The sequence below is a fragment of the Ranitomeya variabilis genome, chromosome 6, assembly GCF_051348905.1.
Source record: "Ranitomeya variabilis isolate aRanVar5 chromosome 6, aRanVar5.hap1, whole genome shotgun sequence".
NCBI classification, from domain to species: Eukaryota; Metazoa; Chordata; class Amphibia; order Anura; family Dendrobatidae; genus Ranitomeya; species Ranitomeya variabilis.
The window spans coordinates 478,022,994-478,045,134 of record NC_135237.1 but is presented as its reverse complement, the minus strand read 5'-3'; the positions used below and the strand labels follow the sequence as shown (position 1 = coordinate 478,045,134).

Genomic DNA, 22,141 nt, shown 5'->3' with positions numbered 1-22,141 from the left:
GCTAGGTGTCGGCCGGGCAAGGTGGGGCAAAAGATTTCGAAATCCAGTTGTGGTTCATTTTAATGAATGTTAGATCGTCAACATTTTGGGTAGCCAGACGAGTCCTTTTTTCGGTTAATATTGAACCTGCAGCACTGAATACTCTTTCTGATAGGACACTTGCTGCCGGGCAAGCAAGCTCCTGCAATGCATATTCTGCCAATTCTGGCCAGGTGTCTAATTTGGAGGCCCAGTAATCAAATGGGAATGACGGTTGAGGGAGAACATCGATAAGGGATGAAAAATAGTTAGTAACCATACTGGACAAATGTTGTCTCCTGTCACTTTCAATTGATGCAGCAGTACCTGTCCTGTCTGCGGTCATAGCAAAATCACTCCACAACCTGGTCAGAAAACCCCTCTGTCCAACGCCACTTCTGATGTGTGCACCCCTAACACTCCTAGTCTGCTGCCCCCTGGAGCTCGTGTGAGAACGATCACGTGCGCTGTGTGCTGGGAATGCCTGAAGCAAACGGTCAACAAGAGTTGATTGTTTGGTTGCTAATATTAGTTCCAAGTTCTCATGTGGCATAATATTTTGCAATTTGCCTTTATAGCGTGGATCAAGGAGGCAGGCCAACCAGTAATCGTCATCGTTCATCATTTTCGTAATGCGTGTGTCCCTTTTTAGGATACGTAAGGCATAATCCGCCATGTGGGCCAAAGTTCCAGTTGTCAAATCTCCGGTTGTGATTGGTTGAGGGGCAGTTGCAGGCAAATCTACGTCACTTGTGTCCCTCAAAAAACCAGAACCCGGGCGTGACACGCAACCAATTTCCTGTGCCCCCGGGAAAGGTTCGGCATTAAAAATATACTCATCCCCATCATCCTCCTCGTCCTCCACCTCCTCTTCGCCCGCTACCTCGTCCTGTACACTGCCCTGACCAGACAATGGCTGACTGTCATCAAGGCTTTCCTCTTCCTCTGGTGCAGACGCCTGCTCCTTTATGTGCGTCAAACTTTGCATCAGCAGACGCATTAGGGGGATGCTCATGCTTATTACGGCATTGTCTGCACTAACCAGCCGTGTGCATTCCTCAAAACACTGAAGGACTTGACACATATCTTGTATCTTAGACCACTGCACACCTGACAACTCCATGTCTGCCATCCTACTGCCTGCCCGTGTATCCTCCCACAAATAAATAACAGCACGCCTCTGTTCGCACAGTCTCTGAAGCATGTGCAGTGTTGAGTTCCACCTTGTTGCAACGTCTATGATTAGGCGATGCTGGGGAAGGTTCAAAGACCGCTGATAGGTCTGCATACGGCTGGCGTGTACAGGCGAACGTCGGATATGTGAGCAAAGTGCACGCACTTTGAGGAGCAGGTCGGAGAACCCAGGATAAGTTTTCAATAAGCACTGCACCACCAGGTTTAAGGTGTGAGCCAGGCAAGGAATGTGTTTCAGTTGGGAAAGGGAGATGGCAGCCATGAAATTCCTTCCGTTATCACTCACTACCTTGCCTGCCTCAAGATCTACTGTGCCCAGCCACGACTGCGTTTCTTGTTGCAAGAACTCGGATAAAACTTCCGCGGTGTGTCTGTTGTCGCCCAAACACTTCATAGCCAATACAGCCTGCTGACGCTTGGCAGTAGCTGGCCCATAATGGGACAACTGGTGTGCAACAGTGTCATCTGCCGATGGAGTGGTTGGCAGACTGCGTTCTGTGGAAGAGCTGTAGCTTCTGCAGGAGGCCGAGGAGGAGGAGGAGGAGGGGGTGCGAACGCCTACAGCCAACTGTTTCCTAGACCGTGGGCTAGGCACAACTGTCCCTAAATTGATGTCGCCTGTGGACCCTGCATCCACCACATTCACCCAGTGTGCCGTGATGGACACATAACGTCCCTGGCCATGCCTACTGGTCCATGCATCTGTAGTCAGGTGCACCTTTGTACTCACAGATTGCCTGAGTGCATGGACGATGCGCTGTTTAACATGCTGGTGCAGGGCTGGGATGGCTTTTCTGGAAAAAAAGTGTCGACTGGGTAGCTCGTATCGTGGTTCAGCGTACTCCATCAGGGCTTTGAAAGCTTCGCTTTCAACTAACCGGTAGGGCATCATCTCTAACGAGATTAGTCTAGCTATGTGGGCGTTAAAACCCTGTGTACGCGGATGCGAGGATAAGTACTTCCTTTTTCTAACCAGAGTCTCATGTAGGGTGAGCTGGACTGGAGAGCTGGAGATCGTGGAACTTTCGGGTGTGCCGGTGTACATGGCAGACTGAGAGACGGTTGGAGACGGTATTGTTTCCGCCGGTGCCCTAGATGCAATATTTCCTCCTACAAAACTGGTGATTCCCTGACCCTGACTGCTTTTGGCTGGCAAAGAAACCTGCACAGATACTGCCGGTGGTGCGGAAAATGGTGGCCTTACAGTGACGGAAGGGATGTTGCGTTGCTGACTAGCTTCATTGGCCGAGGGTGCTACAACCTTGAGGGACGTTTGGTAGTTAGTCCAGGCTTGAAAATGCATGGTGGTTAAGTGTCTATGCATGCAACTAGTATTGAGACTTTTCAGATTCTGACCTCTGCTTAAGCTAGTTGAACATTTTTGACAGATGACTTTGCGCTGATCAGTTGGATGTTGTTTAAAAAAATGCCAGACTGCACTCTTCCTAGACTCGGATCCCTTTTCAGGGATTGCAGACTGAGCTTTAACCGGATGGCAACGCTGTGCTCCAACAGGTTTTGGCTTTGACACGCGTTTTGGGCCAGATACGGGCCCGGCAGATGGAACCTGTTGCGATGTTGATGCCTGCTGCGGCCCCTCCTCCACCTCCGCTTCTGAACTACTGCCGCCTGCACCCTGTTCCCCCAATGGCTGCCAATCGGGGTCAATAACTGGGTCATCTATTACCTCCTCTTCGAGCTCGTGTGCAACTTCGTCTGTGTCACTGTGTCGGTCGGTGGTATAGCGTTCGTGGCGGGGCAACATAGTCTCATCAGGGTCTGATTGTGGATCTGTACCCTGAGAGGGCAATGTGGTGGTCTGAGTCAAAGGAGCAGCATAGTACTCTGGCTGTGGCTGTGCATCAGTGCACTCCATGTCAGAATATACTTGTAATGGGCATGGCCTGTTAAATGTTTCACTTTCTAAGCGAGGGACGGTATGTGTAAAGAGCTCCATGGAGTGACCCGTTGTGTCGCCTGCTGCATCCTTCTCTCTTGTTGTAGTTTTTGCTGAGGAGGACAAGGAAGCGACTTGTCCCTGACCGTGAACATCCACAAGCGACGCGCTGCTTTTACATTTACCAGTTTCGGAAGAGGAGGCAAAAGAGCTAGAGGCTGAGTCTGCAATGTAAGCCAAAACTTGCTGTTGCTGCTCCGCCTTTAAAAGCGGTTTTCCTACTCCCAGAAAAGAGAGCGTTCGAGGCCTTGTGTAGCCTGACGACGAAACTGGCTCCACAGCTCCAGACTTAGGTGGAATATTTTTATCCCCACGACCACCTGATGCTCCACTACCACTACCATCATTACCAGCTGACAATGAACGCCCACGACGACCTCTTGCACCAGACTTCCTCATTGTTTTAAAATCTTAACCAAAGTAACTTTATTTGTTGCTGTCAAACAACTTACACGGTGAGCTATAACTTCAGTATGATTTCAATATCCCTTAACAGGTTGGTGAGACCACAAGGAAAATCAGGCACAATGTTACACACTCTGTTTTCTGTGGCACAAAATCACAGAGATGACACACACGCAGGACTGTCACTCAAGCACTAATGTCAATATTAATCTCCCACCTAATTTTTTTTTTTTTTTTTCTCAGGGAGACTTTAGAAACCAAATAATATTAAAAAAAAAAAAAAAAGGCTTTCTATGGCCCACAATTAGAGAGAGAGAGGTGGCACACCCAGGAGTCAAGACTGGCGCACAAGCTGAAAGGGCAATATTACTCTCCCACTGTTTTTTTAAGTTTTTTTTTTATTTCAGGGAGACTTTAGAAACCAAATAATATTAAAAAAACCACAAAAAAAAATAGCCTTTCTATGGCCCACTGAATGAGAGAGAGAGGTGGCACACCCAGGAGTCAAGACTGGCACACAAGCTGAAAGGGCAATATTACTCTCCCACTGTTTTTTTATTTTATTTTATTTTTTTTCAGGGAGACTTTAGAAACCAAATAATAAGAAAAAAATAAATAAATAAATAGGCTTTCTATAGCCCACTGAATGAGAGATAGCACACACAGCAGTGGCACACAAGCCCTGACTGAGGCCAATATTTTTCTCCCACTGATTGATGTAGTGTTTTTGTGTTGAGGTAGATTTTAGAACACAAATCAAGGAAAAAAAAAAAATGCTTTCTATGGCACACTGAATGAGAGAGAGGTGGCACACCCAGGAGTCAAGACTGGCACACAAGCTGAAAGGGCAATATTACTCTCCCACTGTTTTTTTATGTTTTTTTTTTTTTTTTCAGGGAGACTTTAGAAACCAAATAATAAGAAAAAAAATAAATAAATAAATAGGCTTTCTATAGCCCACTGAATGAGAGATAGCACACACAGCAGTGGCACACAAGCCCTGACTGAGGCCAATATTTTTCTCCCACTGATTGATGTAGTGTTTTTGTGTTGAGGTAGATTTTAGAACACAAATCAAGGAAAAAAAAAAAAAAATGCTTTCTATGGCCCACTGAATGAGAGAGAGGTGGCACACCCAGGAGTCAAGACTGGCACACAAGCTGAAAGGGCAATATTACTCTCCCACTGTTTTTTTATGTATTTTTTGTTTTTTAAGGGAGACTTTAGAAACCCAATAATATTTAAAAAAAAAAAAAAATAGGCTTTCTATGGCCCACAATTAGAGAGAGAGAGGTGGCACACCCAGGAGTCAAGACTGGCGCACAAGCTGAAAGGGCAATATTACTCTCCCACTGTTTTTTTAAGTTTTTTTTTTATTTCAGGGAGACTTTAGAAACCAAATAATATTAAAAAAACCACACAAAAAAATAGCCTTTCTATGGCCCACTGAATGAGAGAGAGAGGTGGCACACCCAGGAGTCAAGACTGGCACACAAGCTGAAAGGGCAATATTACTCTCCCACTGTTTTTTTATGTATTTTTTGTTTTTTAAGGGAGACTTTAGAAACCCAATAATATTTTAAAAAAAAAAAAATAGGCTTTCTATGGCCCACAATTAGAGAGAGAGAGGTGGCACACCCAGGAGTCAAGACTGGCGCACAAGCTGAAAGGGCAATATTACTCTCCCACTGTTTTTTTAAGTTTTTTTTTTATTTCAGGGAGACTTTAGAAACCAAATAATATTAAAAAAACCACAAAAAAAAATAGCCTTTCTATGGCCCACTGAATGAGAGAGAGAGGTGGCACACCCAGGAGTCAAGACTGGCACACAAGCTGAAAGGGCAATATTACTCTCCCACTGTTTTTTTATGTATTTTTTGTTTTTTAAGGGAGACTTTAGAAACCCAATAATATTTAAAAAAAAAAAAATAGGCTTTCTATGGCCCACAATTAGAGAGAGAGAGGTGGCACACCCAGGAGTCAAGACTGGCGCACAAGCTGAAAGGGCAATATTACTCTCCCACTGTTTTTTTAAGTTTTTTTTTTATTTCAGGGAGACTTTAGAAACCAAATAATATTAAAAAAACCACAAAAAAAAATAGCCTTTCTATGGCCCACTGAATGAGAGAGAGAGGTGGCACACCCAGGAGTCAAGACTGGCACACAAGCTGAAAAGGCAATATTACTCTCCCACTGTTTTTTTATTTTTTATTTTTTTTTTTCAGGGAGACTTTAGAAACCAAATAATAAGAAAAAAAATAAATAAATAAATAGGCTTTCTATGGCCCACTGAATGAGAGATAGCACACACAGCAGTGGCACACAAGCCCTGACTGAGGCCAATATTTTTCTCCCACTGATTGATGTAGTGTTTTTGTGTTGAGGTAGATTTTAGAACACAAATCAAGGAAAAAAAAAAAAAATGCTTTCTATGGCCCACTGAATGAGAGAGAGGTGGCACACCCAGGAGTCAAGACTGGCACACAAGCTGAAAGGGCAATATTACTCTCCCACTGTTTTTTTATGTATTTTTTGTTTTTTAAGGGAGACTTTAGAAACCCAATAATATTTTTTAAAAAAAAAAAATAGGCTTTCTATGGCCCACAATTAGAGAGAGAGAGGTGGCACACCCAGGAGTCAAGACTGGCGCACAAGCTGAAAGGGCAATATTACTCTCCCACTGTTTTTTTAAGTTTTTTTTTTATTTCAGGGAGACTTTAGAAACCAAATAATATTAAAAAAACCACAAAAAAAAATAGCCTTTCTATGGCCCACTGAATGAGAGAGAGAGGTGGCACACCCAGGAGTCAAGACTGGCACACAAGCTGAAAGGGCAATATTACTCTCCCACTGTTTTTTTATGTATTTTTTGTTTTTTAAGGGAGACTTTAGAAACCCAATAATATTTAAAAAAAAAAAAATAGGCTTTCTATGGCCCACAATTAGAGAGAGAGAGGTGGCACACCCAGGAGTCAAGACTGGCGCACAAGCTGAAAGGGCAATATTACTCTCCCACTGTTTTTTTAAGTTTTTTTTTTATTTCAGGGAGACTTTAGAAACCAAATAATATTAAAAAAAACACAAAAAAAAATAGCCTTTCTATGGCCCACTGAATGAGAGAGAGAGGTGGCACACCCAGGAGTCAAGACTGGCACACAAGCTGAAAGGGCAATATTACTCTCCCACTGTTTTTTTTTTTTTTATTTTTTTTTTTCAGGGAGACTTTAGAAACCAAATAATAAGAAAAAAAATAAATAAATAAATAGGCTTTCTATAGCCCACTGAATGAGAGATAGCACACACAGCAGTGGCACACAAGCCCTGACTGAGGCCAATATTTTTCTCCCACTGATTGATGTAGTGTTTTTGTGTTGAGGTAGATTTTAGAACACAAATCAAGGAAAAAAAAAAAATGCTTTCTATGGCCCACTGAATGAGAGAGAGGTGGCACACCCAGGAGTCAAGACTGGCACACAAGCTGAAAGGGCAATATTACTCTCCCACTGTTTTTTTATGTTTTGTTTTTTTTTTTCAGGGAGACTTTAGAAACCAAATAATAAGAAAAAAAATAAATAAATAAATAGGCTTTCTATAGCCCACTGAATGAGAGATAGCACACACAGCAGTGGCACACAAGCCCTGACTGAGGCCAATATTTTTCTCCCACTGATTGATGTAGTGTTTTTGTGTTGAGGTAGATTTTAGAACACAAATCAAGGAAAAAAAAAAAAATGCTTTCTATGGCCCACTGAATGAGAGAGAGGTGGCACACCCAGGAGTCAAGACTGGCACACAAGCTGAAAGGGCAATATTACTCTCCCACTGTTTTTTTATGTATTTTTTGTTTTTTAAGGGAGACTTTAGAAACCCAATAATATTTAAAAAAAAAAAAAAATAGGCTTTCTATGGCCCACAATTAGAGAGAGAGAGGTGGCACACCCAGGAGTCAAGACTGGCGCACAAGCTGAAAGGGCAATATTACTCTCCCACTGTTTTTTTAAGTTTTTTTTTTATTTCAGGGAGACTTTAGAAACCAAATAATATTAAAAAAACCACAAAAAAAAATAGCCTTTCTATGGCCCACTGAATGAGAGAGAGAGGTGGCACACCCAGGAGTCAAGACTGGCACACAAGCTGAAAGGGCAATATTACTCTCCCACTGTTTTTTTATGTATTTTTTGTTTTTTAAGGGAGACTTTAGAAACCCAATAATATTTAAAAAAAAAAAAAATAGGCTTTCTATGGCCCACAATTAGAGAGAGAGAGGTGGCACACCCAGGAGTCAAGACTGGCGCACAAGCTGAAAGGGCAATATTACTCTCCCACTGTTTTTTTAAGTTTTTTTTTTATTTCAGGGAGACTTTAGAAACCAAATAATATTAAAAAAACCACAAAAAAAAATAGCCTTTCTATGGCCCACTGAATGAGAGAGAGAGGTGGCACACCCAGGAGTCAAGACTGGCACACAAGCTGAAAGGGCAATATTACTCTCCCACTGTTTTTTTATGTATTTTTTGTTTTTTAAGGGAGACTTTAGAAACCCAATAATATTTAAAAAAAAAAAAATAGGCTTTCTATGGCCCACAATTAGAGAGAGAGAGGTGGCACACCCAGGAGTCAAGACTGGCGCACAAGCTGAAAGGGCAATATTACTCTCCCACTGTTTTTTTAAGTTTTTTTTTTATTTCAGGGAGACTTTAGAAACCAAATAATATTAAAAAAACCACAAAAAAAAATAGCCTTTCTATGGCCCACTGAATGAGAGAGAGAGGTGGCACACCCAGGAGTCAAGACTGGCACACAAGCTGAAAGGGCAATATTACTCTCCCACTGTTTTTTTATTTTTTATTTTTTTTTTTCAGGGAGACTTTAGAAACCAAATAATAAGAAAAAAAATAAATAAATAAATAGGCTTTCTATAGCCCACTGAATGAGAGATAGCACACACAGCAGTGGCACACAAGCCCTGACTGAGGCCAATATTTTTCTCCCACTGATTGATGTAGTGTTTTTGTGTTGAGGTAGATTTTAGAACACAAATCAAGGAAAAAAAAAAAATGCTTTCTATGGCCCACTGAATGAGAGAGAGGTGGCACACCCAGGAGTCAAGACTGGCACACAAGCTGAAAGGGCAATATTACTCTCCCACTGTTTTTTTATGTATTTTTTGTTTTTTAAGGGAGACTTTAGAAACCCAATAATATTTTAAAAAAAAAATAAATAGGCTTTCTATGGCCCACTGAATGAAAGGGAGAGAGGTGGCACACCCAGGAGTCAAGACTGGCACACAAGCTGAAAGGGCAATATTACTCTCCCACTGTTTTTTTATGTATTTTTTGTTTTTTAAGGGAGACTTTAGAAACCCAATAATATTTAAAAAAAAAAAATAAATAGGCTTTCTATGGCCCACTGAATGAGAGGGAGAGAGGTGGCACACCCAGGAGTCAAGACTGGCACACAAGCTGAAAGGGCAATATTACTCTCCCACTGTTTTTTTATGTATTTTTTGTTTTTTAAGGGAGACTTTAGAAACCCAATAATATTTAAAAAAATAAATAAATAGGCTTTCTATGGCCCACTGAATGAAAGGGAGAGAGGTGGCACACCCAGGAGTCAAGACTGGCACACAAGCTGAAAGGGCAATATTACTCTCCCACTGTTTTTTTAGTTTTTTTTTTTTTTTTCAGGGAGACTTTAGAAACCAAATAATATTAAAAAAAAAAAAAAAAAAAAATAGGCTTGCTATAGCCCACTGAATGAGAGATAGCACACACAGCAGTGGCACACAAGCCCTGACTGAGACCAATATTTTTCTCCCACTGATTGATGTAGTGTTTTTGTGTTGAGGTAGAATTTAGAACACAAATCACGGAAAAAATAAATAGGCTTTCTATGGCCCACTCAGTGAGAGATGGCACACACAGGGATGGCACTGTAGCAGAAATGCCAATCTTAATCTCCCACAAAAAAAACAAAAAAAAAAAAAAAAACTGTCCTACAATTACTATCTCCCTGCAGTAATGTAAGCCAGGTATGGCAGGCAGCAATAGGAGTGGACTGATGCACAAATTAAATAAAAAGTGTGGACAAACAAAAAAGATAGCTGTGCAGAAAGGAAGGAACAAGAGGATATGTGCTTTGAAAAAAGCAGTTGGTTTCCACAGTGGCGTACACACAGCAATACAGCTATCACGGAGCCTTCTAGGGCAGCCCAATGAGCTACAGCGCTGAGGGGAAAAAAAAAAAAAAATAGCTTCCACAGTCCCTGCACACCGAAGGTGGTGTTGGACAGTGGAAATCGCTGCAGCACAAGCGGTTTGGTGGTTAGTGGACCCTGCCTAACGCTCTCCCTGCTTCTGACGAAGCGGCAGCAACCTGTCCCTAAGCTCAGATCAGCAGCAGTAAGATGGCGGTCGACGGGAACGCCCCTTTATAGCCCCTGTGACGCCGCAGACAGCAAGCCAATCACTGCAATGCCCTTCTCTAAGATGGTGGGGACCAGGATCTATGTCATCACGCTGCCCACACTCTGCGTTCACCTTCATTGGCTGAGAAATGGCGCTTTTCGCGTCATTGAAACGCGACTTTGGCGCGAAAGTCGCGTACCGCATGGCCGACAAGCACAGGGGTCGGATCGGGTTTCATGAGACGCCGACTTAGCCAAAAGTCGGCGACTTTTGAAAATGATCGACCCGTTTCGCTCAACCCTACCTAGGAGTCCATAAAATCAGAGACAGCACACAGGTGCCGGCTACAGTATGTACTGTCTATTTTTAACATTGTAATGGAGTCTTTGGAATTATTATAACAAATAATGAAACTTGGACCATTTTTGAGTATCAAAAATATTTCTGACTAAATAAGGCCTTAGTGGAACAACTCGGGTTGCATCCGTGTCCAGCCCACTATATTTTACAAACCTTTTCATATGGAAACAAACTTAAATAGGTTATCCAATGAGCAAAGTACATTTAAATGTATAGATCTTAGAATCAAATAAACACATAATCACAAATGAGGTATACTGGAATGTAATAACAAAGCATAAAAACCTTGAATAATGTAGATAATAAAATATAACACCAACAAAAGTGCCGTGAAATACAGTATGATACCCCCACAGTGAATTCCTCCACATGCGCGGTATGATGACCCTACTGTACCCCCCACCTCAAACTCCCTGGCAATGCTTGGTGACACCATCAAAGTTTGATTTCCCAACTGTGATCCCTACACAGCCCTGCACACAGTATAATGGTCCCACATTGTCCCCCATACAGTATAATGGGCCCTGCATTGCCTTCCATACAGTATAATGGCTCCACATAGTCCTTCATACAATATAAGGACCCTGTATTGCCTTCCATACAGTATAATGGCCCATGTAGTCTTCCATACAGTATAATGGTCCCATTATTGCCTTCCATTCCATATAATGGCCTCTCATTACCTTATATACAGTATAATGGCCCCATATAGTCCTCCATACAGTATAATAGGCTCACATACATCTCCATACAGTATAATGGGACCTTCATTGCCTCCATACAGTATAATGGCACCACATAGTCCTCCCAGCAGTATTGTGGGCACACATAGTCCTCCATACAGTATAATGGACCCTGCATTGCCTTTCATACAGTATAATTGACCCACATAGTACTCTATACAGTACAATGGGCCCAGCATTGCCTTGTATACAGTATAATGGGCTCCACATAACCCTCCATACAGTATAATGGGCCCACAGATTCCTACATATAGTATAATGGGCCCAAATAGTTCTCAATACAGTATAATGGCTTCTGGATTTCCTTCCATATATTATGATGGGTCCTACATTGTCTTCCATAGACTACAATGGCCCCTGCATTGCTTTCCATACTGTATAATGGCTGCATAAAAATAATTATCACCTCTCCTTGTTCCCCCACTGCTCAGGTCTTGGCAGCGAGTTGTCTGAACCTTTGCACTGCTTGGTACAGCTGCGCATTTTAGTAACGTCATCTCGCCCGCTACGCTGAGATATCAGACACAGAGGGGGAATGATAGCGGAGGGAGCATCAGCTGACAGCTCCCTCTTCCATGATTGCTTTGAACTGTATTGGGCCCGCCCAGTGACGCAGGCCAAATACAGTCACCCTGCGGGCCAGATTTCACCCGTGGGTCACAGTTTGAAATGTATGCTTTAGCACGTTCACATATAACAGATTTGCTGATGAAAATTTCCATGATAATCAGCAGGGCAATGTGCAGCGGTGTGCACACAATTTGGACTTGGCACTGATTTCCCTGTTGAAAATAGTAGATTGCTAGCTCGCATAGAACAGCTCATGGGAGGCAGTGTTACACAGGCAGTGTCATACAGAGATGGAGACTTTCTAAATTCCATGTAACGTGAAAATATTGTTTTTTTATTTTAACTTTTATTTTAAACTTTGTAAAAATTGTTTTTTTTTTGGACTTGAGGATTTTGCTGCAGATGTGGTATTAACTATGGTTTACTAAGTTCTATTTAAAGACAGCATAGAATTGGTGAATATATCCGATAATATATTCATATGAAGTTTTTTGATGTGAATTTTGATGGTTGAATGTTACATGTATAAAAACTGCTCCTAAAATGCACATAGGTTTTTGTGGGGTTTTTGTAAGGACACAGTTTTTTTAAGCTTCTTAATTGCTTCTTTGACTCGATTTTCCATTGTGGTTCTCTATAAATTTTCAATATGGAGTTTAGTATTAATGTACAGTACAGACCAAAAGTTTGGACACACCTTCTCATTTAAAGATTTTTCTGTATTTTCATGACTATGAAAATTGTACATTCACACTGAAGGCATCAAAACTATGAATTAACACATGTGGAATTATATACTTAACGAAAAAGTGTGAAACAACTGAAAATATGTCTTATATTCTAGGTTTTTCAAAGTAGCCACCTATTGCTTTGATGACTGCTTTGCACACTCTTGGCATTCTCTTGATGAGCTTCAAGAGGTAGTCACTGAGAATGGTCTTCCAACAATCTTGAAGGAGTTCCCAGAGATGCTTAGCACTTGTTGGCCCTTTTGCCTTCACTGTGCGGTCCAGCTCTCCCCAAACCTTCTCGATTGGGTTCAGGTCTGGTGACTATGGAGGCCAGGTCATCTGGCGTAGCACCCCATCACTCTCCTTCTTGGTGGTCAAATAGCCCTTACACAGCCTGGAGGTGTGTTTGGGGTCATTGTCCTGTGAAAAATAAATGATGGTCAAACTAAACGCAAACCGGAAGGAATAGCATGCCGCTGCAAGATGCTGTGGTCGCCATGCTGGTTCAGTATGCCTTCAATTTTGAATAAATTCCCAACAGTGTCACCAGCAAAGCACCCCCACACCATCACACTCCTCCTCCATGCTTCACGGTGGGAACCAGGCATGTAGTCCATCCGTTCACCTTTTCTGCATCGCACAAAGACACGGTGGTTGGAACCAAAGATGTCAAATTTGGACTCATCACACCAAAGCACAGATTTCCACTGGTCTAATGTCCATTTCTTGTGTTCTTTAGCCCAAACAAGTCTCTTCTGCTTGTTGCCTGTCCTTAGCAGTGTTTCCTAGCAACTATTTTACCATGAAGGCCTGCTGCACAAAGTCTCCTCTTAACAGTTGTTGTAGAGATGTGTCTGCTGCTAGAACTCTGTGTGGCATTGACCTGGTCTCTAATCTGAGCTGCTGTTAACCTGTGATTACTGAGGCCGGTGACTCAGATAAACTTATCCTCAGAAGCAGAGGTGACTCTTGGTCTTCCTTTCCTGGTGCTGTCCTCATGTGAGCCAGTTTCTTTGTAGCGCTTGATGGTTTTTGTAACTGCACTTGGGGACACTTTCAAAGTTTTCCCAATTTTTCGGACTGACTGACCTTCATTTCTTAAAGTAATGATGGCCACTCATTTTTCTTTACTTAGCTGCTTTTTTCTTGCCATAATACAAATTCTAACAGTCTATTCAGTAGGACTATCAGCTGTGTATCCACCAGACTTCTGCACAACACAACTGATGATCCCAACCCCATTTATAAGGCAAGAAATCCCACTTATTAAACCTGACAGAGCACACCTGTGAAGTGAAAACCATTCCCAGTGACTACCTCTTGAAGCTCATCAAGAGAATGCCAAGAGTGTGCAAAGCAGTCATCAAAGCAAAAGGTGGCTACATTGAAGAACCTAGAATATAAGACATTATTTCATTTGTTTCACACTTTTTTGTTAAGTATATAATTCCACATGTGTTAATTCATAGTTTTGATGCCTTCAGTGTGAACGTACAATTTTCATAGTCATGAAAATACAGAAAAATCTTTAAATGAGGTGTGTCCAAACTTTTGGTCTGTACTGTATGTTTTTTTGCTAATTTGTGTTGCAAAGCCACAGAAAAAAATTCTAAAAACCATGATAAAAAAGGTACAAAAATGCAGAAACTGTGCCAAAAAATTGACGACATTTTTTTTAAGATGAATTAAAATGTCAGAAAAAAATGCAACATGTGGACTATAGGCAGGTTTCTCATTGAATGAATGGGATGTCTGTTGAAAGCAGATTTTAAGCATTTTTTATGTAGATTGTGGAGCAGAAAGTGATCCAAAAACTGCTTAAAAAATGTCCATATGAACATACCCTAAGAGTTACATCTTAGTGCAGGGCTATGCTAGCTAGAGAGAAGAAAGTATTTGCCAGAAGAAGGAGAAATGTTAATATATCTCATCTTAATAAAAGGAGAAATAAAATAACAAACAAACAACATTTTATCACCCTGAACATTTTGCAAAACTGTGTACAATGTGTTCTGCAATGCAAACATAGTTGTTGGATTTAAGCACCAAGAAAACCTTAAAAAGTAATGGCATGGTTTAAATACCTAAAAAATGATATATACTACCTCTCTACCCCCAATAGCTACAGCACCGCTGCTCTCATGGTCTTCACCGGTCTGTGCTTACTTCCTGCAGTACATCATCACTGCTGCAGCCAATCATTGCCCTAACTGCTGAGGCTATGTGAATGATATATGGCACCTGAACCCTGCAACAATTAATCAAAGTATGGAAGGGATCACCAGCGTGCTGGCACTGGACTGGCAGGGGATACAAGAGGTGAGTATTTGTGTTATTTTATGTTTCGCTCTTTGTTTGCACTACACTAATTTTTTTAAATCCACTCACGCTACCCAACTTTTGAACCAGTTTTAGAAAATAATTTTCTGGTTTCCATCAATGTTAAGGTTTTTCGCTATCCTTGGTCAACACTTTAAGAGGTTGTCCACTGTTCGGTTAACCCCTCCCCTTATGAATCCACAAGTTGAGGCCGCATGAATGATGCATGGCACCTAATTGCTGCAGGAATTAACCAAACAATGGAAGGGATCACCAAAGTGCTGGCGCTGGACTGGCAGAAGATATAAAAAGAGAGTTTATGGTTTATTTTATGTTTAACCCTTGCCCTGCTCTGGACAAAAATGTTAAATCCCCGCTCAAAACAAAACAAAAAAAACCCTTTTCAACAAGTTTTAAAAAATGTTGTTCTCAATGTTCTTGTGTCCATCAACGTTAAGATTTATTAATACCCTTTGTCAGCACTGAAAGGTGGTGTCCACCACTCGGAATCCTTATGTTTCACTCTTGTAAATAAAGGGTCTGTCACTCTTTCCGGATGTATGTGATACGTCCAAAGACGAGGACAGTGAAGCCCTTGATAATATGCCGCAGGGATCGCGTGACATTGTTATGGCTGGAGGAGACCATGCCGACACTGCAGGAATGGCACCAACAGCAGAGGTGAGTATAAGTGCTTTTATTTTACATGGGGCTTCAGAAGGGTTTGTGAGTAGTAGATGACCACTTTAAACCTCATATGCACGACTATTCTACAGATCCATGTATAAGTTTGTTTCTCCGCAACATCTGATGTCCTTCATACATGTTTTCTCTGCATTGTAAAGGGTCTCAAAATATGCTGACACATTATGAATAAAGATTCATCGTATTCACTAATCAGGCCTTTCCAAGTTACCATCCGGTCACGTCATTAACCAGTATACTACTTATCTGTGAGGCCTCTTGACCTGAACTGATCACTTAAATCAGACCGCACTCAATAGAAATGAAGAAGCGATCATTCTTTCATACTCAGCACTGATCTGTTTCATTTTATTGAAATAATTCAAGAAAATACTTTAAAAGGGTATGACCTCTATAAAGTAAGCTCTCCATGTCCACACAACACAGATTTCAGGCAACCACCTTCAAAATATCACGGGCTGTTCTCATTGAAACCAATTCAAGCTGTCTTTCTTCTATCAAATTGGTGGAGAAAGGTTGAACTTGATGGACCTAGGTCTTATTTCAACCAATCTAACCATGAATTGTATCAAAAGCTCATAAAGCCAAATATAAATATTGTTTGTACATGTAAAGTTATCAATATTTTACAACATTTAATTCACTATTTTTACCACCTGTGCAAAAAGTTGAAAATGTTAAGAAAAAGGGGCACTAATGCATATTTCTGAATGCAATTCTATATAAAAGCTGCAGAAAAGTCATTGCATTCTAGACATAGAAAGGGCACAACACTAATACATTTCTGGTACTACCTTTATTTTTAAGAAACACAAAAAGTCACAATTTGAGCAAAATTCTAGATTACTTTGCATCATTTCATACACTGGTCTCCGCTCTTGTCTTGTATTGAGGAGTGCACTAAGTTGCGCATGCGTAATATGCCCAAAATTCACCATTACGCCTGATATGTGATAAATATGGAATGGTGGAATTGAAGTAAGTACATTAAAGACTTGGTGCCAATTAAGTCAGTTTTGGCAGTCCTTTGAAAATCAGAGATGAGAAAACTGAGTTTTGCTCTATCGGCACATGTCAGATCTCGTGCCATGCCGACATGATGATACAAATGGAATATATTAAAAAAGTCATAAACATTTTTTGTTGTTGTTGTTGTTATTTATAGGAAGGTAAGAAAGGCTGGAAAATCACAACGTCGCACCATGTCTCATTTTAGATAAAGCCCACAAAGCTGAAAAACTGGATCCCGGACAATAACGGTGCAGTAAGCTACCGTAGTGTCTGGTTGCCTTTGGTTACATCATTGTTCTCCGCGCCATCTTATTGTATATATATTATTGTATATATATATATAGTGGCAGAGTTGATATTTTCTGGGGTTGATGCATTACTCACCCCACCAGGAACAGTCTACAGACAATCCAAGCCGTATACGAATAATGGGCGATATCCACCTTGGGATGAAGGTCACAACCTGACCATGATCATAGATGCTCTTTCCCTGGATTTTCTACCTCCTCTGCTCGATTTGATGCCTTATTGGCCTTGAAAATGTTGCTAAGCAATATGGGCCTATTGTTCAGAGAAGTAATGACAGATCTCACCGGTAACTTACACAAAGCCACACGCTTATAAAACTTTTTTTTTTTTTTTTAGATCAGTACATTTTGTGCAAGCGTATTTCTTTTCACAAGCTCTGCCAGCTTCTTAGCAGCACCGGATAGAATTATTATTGATTGAAATCATCTCTTCTTTAGTCTTCTGGTTTTTTTTTTACTGTCTTATGTTTTAGTATCGAACTCTCCTTACTGATAATTTCCAGAGGATCCTCCCTTTCTATTAGTCTCAGCATCAGAAGAGAACCAACTATTAAAAGATTTTCATTGTATAACCTCAACAAACCAGCAGCTTCTTCAAGATTAAATGTTACATAACTTGATTTGCCGGGATTACTGCGACGGAAATGTATTCTCCTCTACATACATTCATACATGTGTATTCTGTAGATTATGAGATGCAGAACATTATCAGGGCTTCATTATTAAAACACTTTTTTATGTGTTTTTTTAGCGTCTTGGATAACAACGTAATAACAAGATGATTTAAGCAATTAAATGGCACAACCCATGCTATGTTTTATGGCGTTTCTGTATATATAGCATAAATAGTAATAATAATAACAATATAAATAATAATAACAATATAAATTACAAGAATACAAATGATAATATCAGAAAACATAATGATAATATTAATCATCATAGATGCATACAAACTAGAAGAGCAACAATGTTCTCCTCCGTAAACTGCTCATGTAGGAGATATGTATATACTTCAGAGTTGGAGGAGAAATTTCCCATCTACTTACCTTGCTTAAAGTGGATTAAAGACAAGCTGACCAGCCCCGGGAAGGATGGGTTCATGTCTTCACTAGAGCTTGTTAGATGTTCTCCAGGAGAAGACACTTCACAATGAGCTTTTGTCCCATGTCTTGCTTCTTGGACCTATCCCAGGGCTCTACAAGTCTAGAGAGTGACAGCGACTGTAGAGTGCCATGAAGCTTAGTCTTAAGATTTAGTGCATCCTCCTCCAGAGATGATGATGGCGTTGATGGTGGTGGTGATGGTGGTGATGATGATGATGGAGATGGGCTGCTTAGTTCTGCGGCTGGGGATAGATTGTGGGATGGGAGAGCAGGCAGATCAGCTCAGCTTGGAGATGCTGAACTGCAAAGACATAGGCACACACATTCACACCATCACACACCCTCACTGTACAGCAGGCACACACAAGCACAAGGGATGGACCGGCCTGGATCTCCCGCAATCTGGCTCAGAGGATCTAGAGGTGAAAGCTAATTGGATTGAGCTCTGCATCACCAAGGACAGCAGCAACAGATCGGCAAGTGCTCCTCACCAAAGCCAAGAAATCCCGAGGAGAACAAGCACAGGGTGGAGAGGAGGGGGCTGGGGGAATCCTATTCTGAGCACAGCTTTAACCCTTGCAGTGATGCAGTTTCCGAGCTTAAAGCAGCAGCGCGCTCCGAAGCCTTTACAAAGACGTCCTAGTATTCAAAAATATGGACGTTCGATGAGATTCGTAAAGGATTTTGCTGTTTTTATGAATTATTGAAATGAACAATATCATAAATAAATATTTGCTACGTACCATTTTAAAGTATTAAAAACAACGTTAAAGAAAAAAAAAATTAGGAAGTAGATGAGCCTGGAGGTTGTGAGAGCTGGAGAAACCAGAGATAAAGTAGTGTAATTATCTACAAAGCACATACAGTATAGGCAGGATAGACTTTAGGGTCCTTTAATATGAGACATTTACTGTCAATCATCCCTTACCTGACTGACGTACTCAAAGGGACACAGCCCAATAATACATTCGTGTGCAGAAATCCAACTGAAAATGCACAGCTTCATGTCAGTAATTCAGTTTATTAGCATTTCTTCCCAGTTTGCATACTGCACACTGCCTGATTATTCCTGCATTAGCTGCAGTGATTATTGAGGGAGATCAGATCACATGTACAGTGCGGCTGTTCTTCTACTGTAAGGGGTTAAGGAATATTTGCCTTTTTATAGCTATGTGCTTGGTTGTTATGGTTCCCCAGAGTAGGACAGGAAACATCCCTGTGTGCGCTGAGTGCTGGCATATAGGGGACGCCAGTGACAGGCATGGCAGTGACAGGCATGGCGGTGACAGGCATGGCGGTGACTGAGCCTGTCGATCATCTATAAATAAGAAGGGGTCACACACACACCCACCGCACACGCGCTGCTGCCAGAGGACTTACTCTACTTCTGAAGACTATCCAGAGCAGTAATACAATACCGTCCCCAGAAGACAGCAGCACATCCTCAGGCTGTGTCTGACACACAACTAATTGTTTAAATGCCTTAGAAGACTCAATCCGGTCATCGCACTGCTCTTGTCTTATTCAATGTATCTTATACGGACCACTGAAGACCTAAAAGGGGCAATGATATACCCTTTGGTTAATAAACAATGGTTCATTCAGCGGAATTATTTATACGGGTTCCTGACACATGAAAAAATGCTATTAACCTAAAAATATAGGGATAATCTTCAGTTTAATAGCATTCTGAACCTGCCCTCTTGCACTTAGACCCCCGCTGCCAGGAGGACATTAACTTTATGTCACCATTCGGCTCTCAGCCATGGGGACTTTTGCTGGCACAACTTCAAGCACCGTTCTCTGCACAGAGAGTGGCAGCTATAACCACATCTCCAGCACTGACTGACAGCAGGCTCAGCATTAGGGCCGGCTGCCAGTCAGTGCCGGGCCTTGGTTTAAGCTGCCGTTCTATAAACCCCGAGCGGTGACTGAAAATACACGCCGGTGCCACCCCTGTAACTGAATGCAGAATGCTGCCGGGAGGAATAAAGGTTATTTCTTCCTGGCAGAGGGGCTCTCAGTGTGCTGGCTATACGGTGACAAAGTGCTACTAACCAGCAGATTAACCCCATGTCTGCAGGTTAATAGTGGTTTTTTTCACATGACAGGTTCACTTTTAGGAGGAAATAATACCTCCCCTGACATGACTGATTTAATAAATATTCATATTGCCCACAAAATTACAACTCTGAAGCATCTTTTCTTAAAACTTTACATTGTTGCTGATCCTCTCTTACTCCTCCCAGAGTTGTATGAATACATTGACAAATTGACAACTGGGTGTTACTATTCCTCATAGGGGTGTGTTACTGTAGAGTCAGCACTGATTGGATAGAGTCAGACTGTGTAGGGACACCCCCCCAACTGGTAACACCAAATTGCCAATTTCTTCACAACTTCTAGGTGGAATAACAGAGGAACGGCACAATGCAGAAGAAAAGATCCTTCAGAATTGCTTTATCATTAGGAACACCAGGATGTACTAAGCTAAGCATCGGGAGGGATGAAAGGCTCCTTTTACAATTGTACTGGATCATAACTGCCAACAATATCATAAGAGCCCTGGCGGTTTCAGACATTAGGGGGTTCTGGTTGTGGAGGTGGAAGAGAACCCCCTCATCTCTTGGGCCCCTCTGCAGCTGCCCAGGTTGCACCAATGCTATGTCCGCCCCTACATAATAGGTTATTTACCGACACAAGATTTGAGCCCAATCCCTGTTGATTTGTACATTTTCCTAATTCTGGACACTTTTATATCTTTCCAAGCTCATCACCTCCCTCTTACATAGAAAAAGATCATTTTCATTAAATGATTCAGATTACGCGCCCATGATCTACACGACATATGACATTTTGCTCCTATATGAATGATCGCTTTGCTCATTTACACAGGCTGATTTATCGGAAAGACTCTTGTTTACGTCGCCTTTCTTTGTAAATGGTTCTTAACTCTTGGTTTTCTATGTCCTGGAAACCCTGACGCACAGTAGCTACATATATGCAATTATATATCACATAGGGTAGGCTTGAAAACGCAAGGCCCCAGGTGCAGGGGAATATTATATGTGGTTATTTGCCGTATAAAGGTCACATGCAGCGACATTGATACGAGAACACTGTAAATAAGCTCAGCTTACTGGCGGTGTGAGCGCGTTATTGATTTACAGGAGGAAGAAGAGGGGGAAAAAGACGACGTGTGTCACGAATGATGACACAGTGGATGAGGCTCTGCCGCTTCACTGCTAATCAGTCTGAGCACTGGGAGGAGGAGGAGGAGGAATCCCGGTGTTAAGGTTGCAAGGAAAACCCCACTGGCTCCCTGTACTGTATGAGAGCGTGTGCAGCAGCCATTTATCAGGGCTGGGATATCTCATCAGCACTAAGCTCCAGCCATCCAGCCGGTGTATCCCTGCTCTCCCGCATCCCAATATATCAGCTGCATGCTGCTCTTATATCATATTTGTTATTGTAGCTGCTCTGCACATTAATATTGCATAAGTGTGTTTATAGAAGCACATTATTGGTAGATACAAGGTTTTATACAGTCAGTGCCGGTGGCTTCTCCTAGCATGGCTGTTAACCCTTGAAAATCATCAAATGAGATAAGACTGAAAGAAAGATACAAGAGAATAAAAGAAATAGATATTGGCCGAGTCAGACTGGCACGCTGAGAGCTCTGCTACTAAATGCGGATTACCCATTAAAAAAACATTTATCACTTACCGGCGAGATAAAAAATGTATGAACCCTGAGGACTCTTGCCCCCTACCAGTCCTGATTATAGAAATCCCCTATTTCCTTTCTGAATGGAGTGGTAGTGTACTTGTAATGTAAGGAGAAAATGAGGCGCTCACCACTGCATTAGAATAAGCTATATATTATATGCAGTTCCAAACAGAGATTGTGGAGACAATGTGGCTGACAGCCGTTTCGCTTGTAAGTCACGCTTCCTCTCAGACATACTTGAGCCTTATTTGGAACCTAAAATAATGCTCATTTTAACACCTAATGGTGAGCGCCCCATTTTATCCTTACATTACTATTTGGACTATTGCCTATTGAGCACAATTGAGACGGTTAATCAGCTGCTGAATCTAGATAGCTTCATCATTCAACGCGCACAATGTGAATCAAAGCAGTGCCGGATCCCTGTTTTTCTACAATTGGTAACTTACATGTGTCACCATCAGTCCATTAAGTTCTAGTTGACTGGTGGCTTGGCTACCTCCATTATGAAGTGAATGCAGCAATGGTCATGCATGCAGACCACCACTTCACTCACATAGAGAATTTGGAGACCCCTA

General features: G+C 41.6%; 1 protein-coding gene across 1 annotated transcript in view; it reads right to left on the bottom strand.

Annotated features, from left to right (window-relative positions):
* The window catches only part of KCNB2 (potassium voltage-gated channel subfamily B member 2), a 372,379-nt gene extending 354,036 nt beyond the window's left edge, over positions 1-18,343 (bottom strand). The window contains exon 1 of the mRNA XM_077270650.1: positions 17,778-18,343. The gene's annotated coding sequence lies outside the window, so the exon portion shown is untranslated. The remainder of the gene's footprint in view (positions 1-17,777) is intronic.
* Between the last annotated feature and the right edge of the window lie 3,798 nt (positions 18,344-22,141).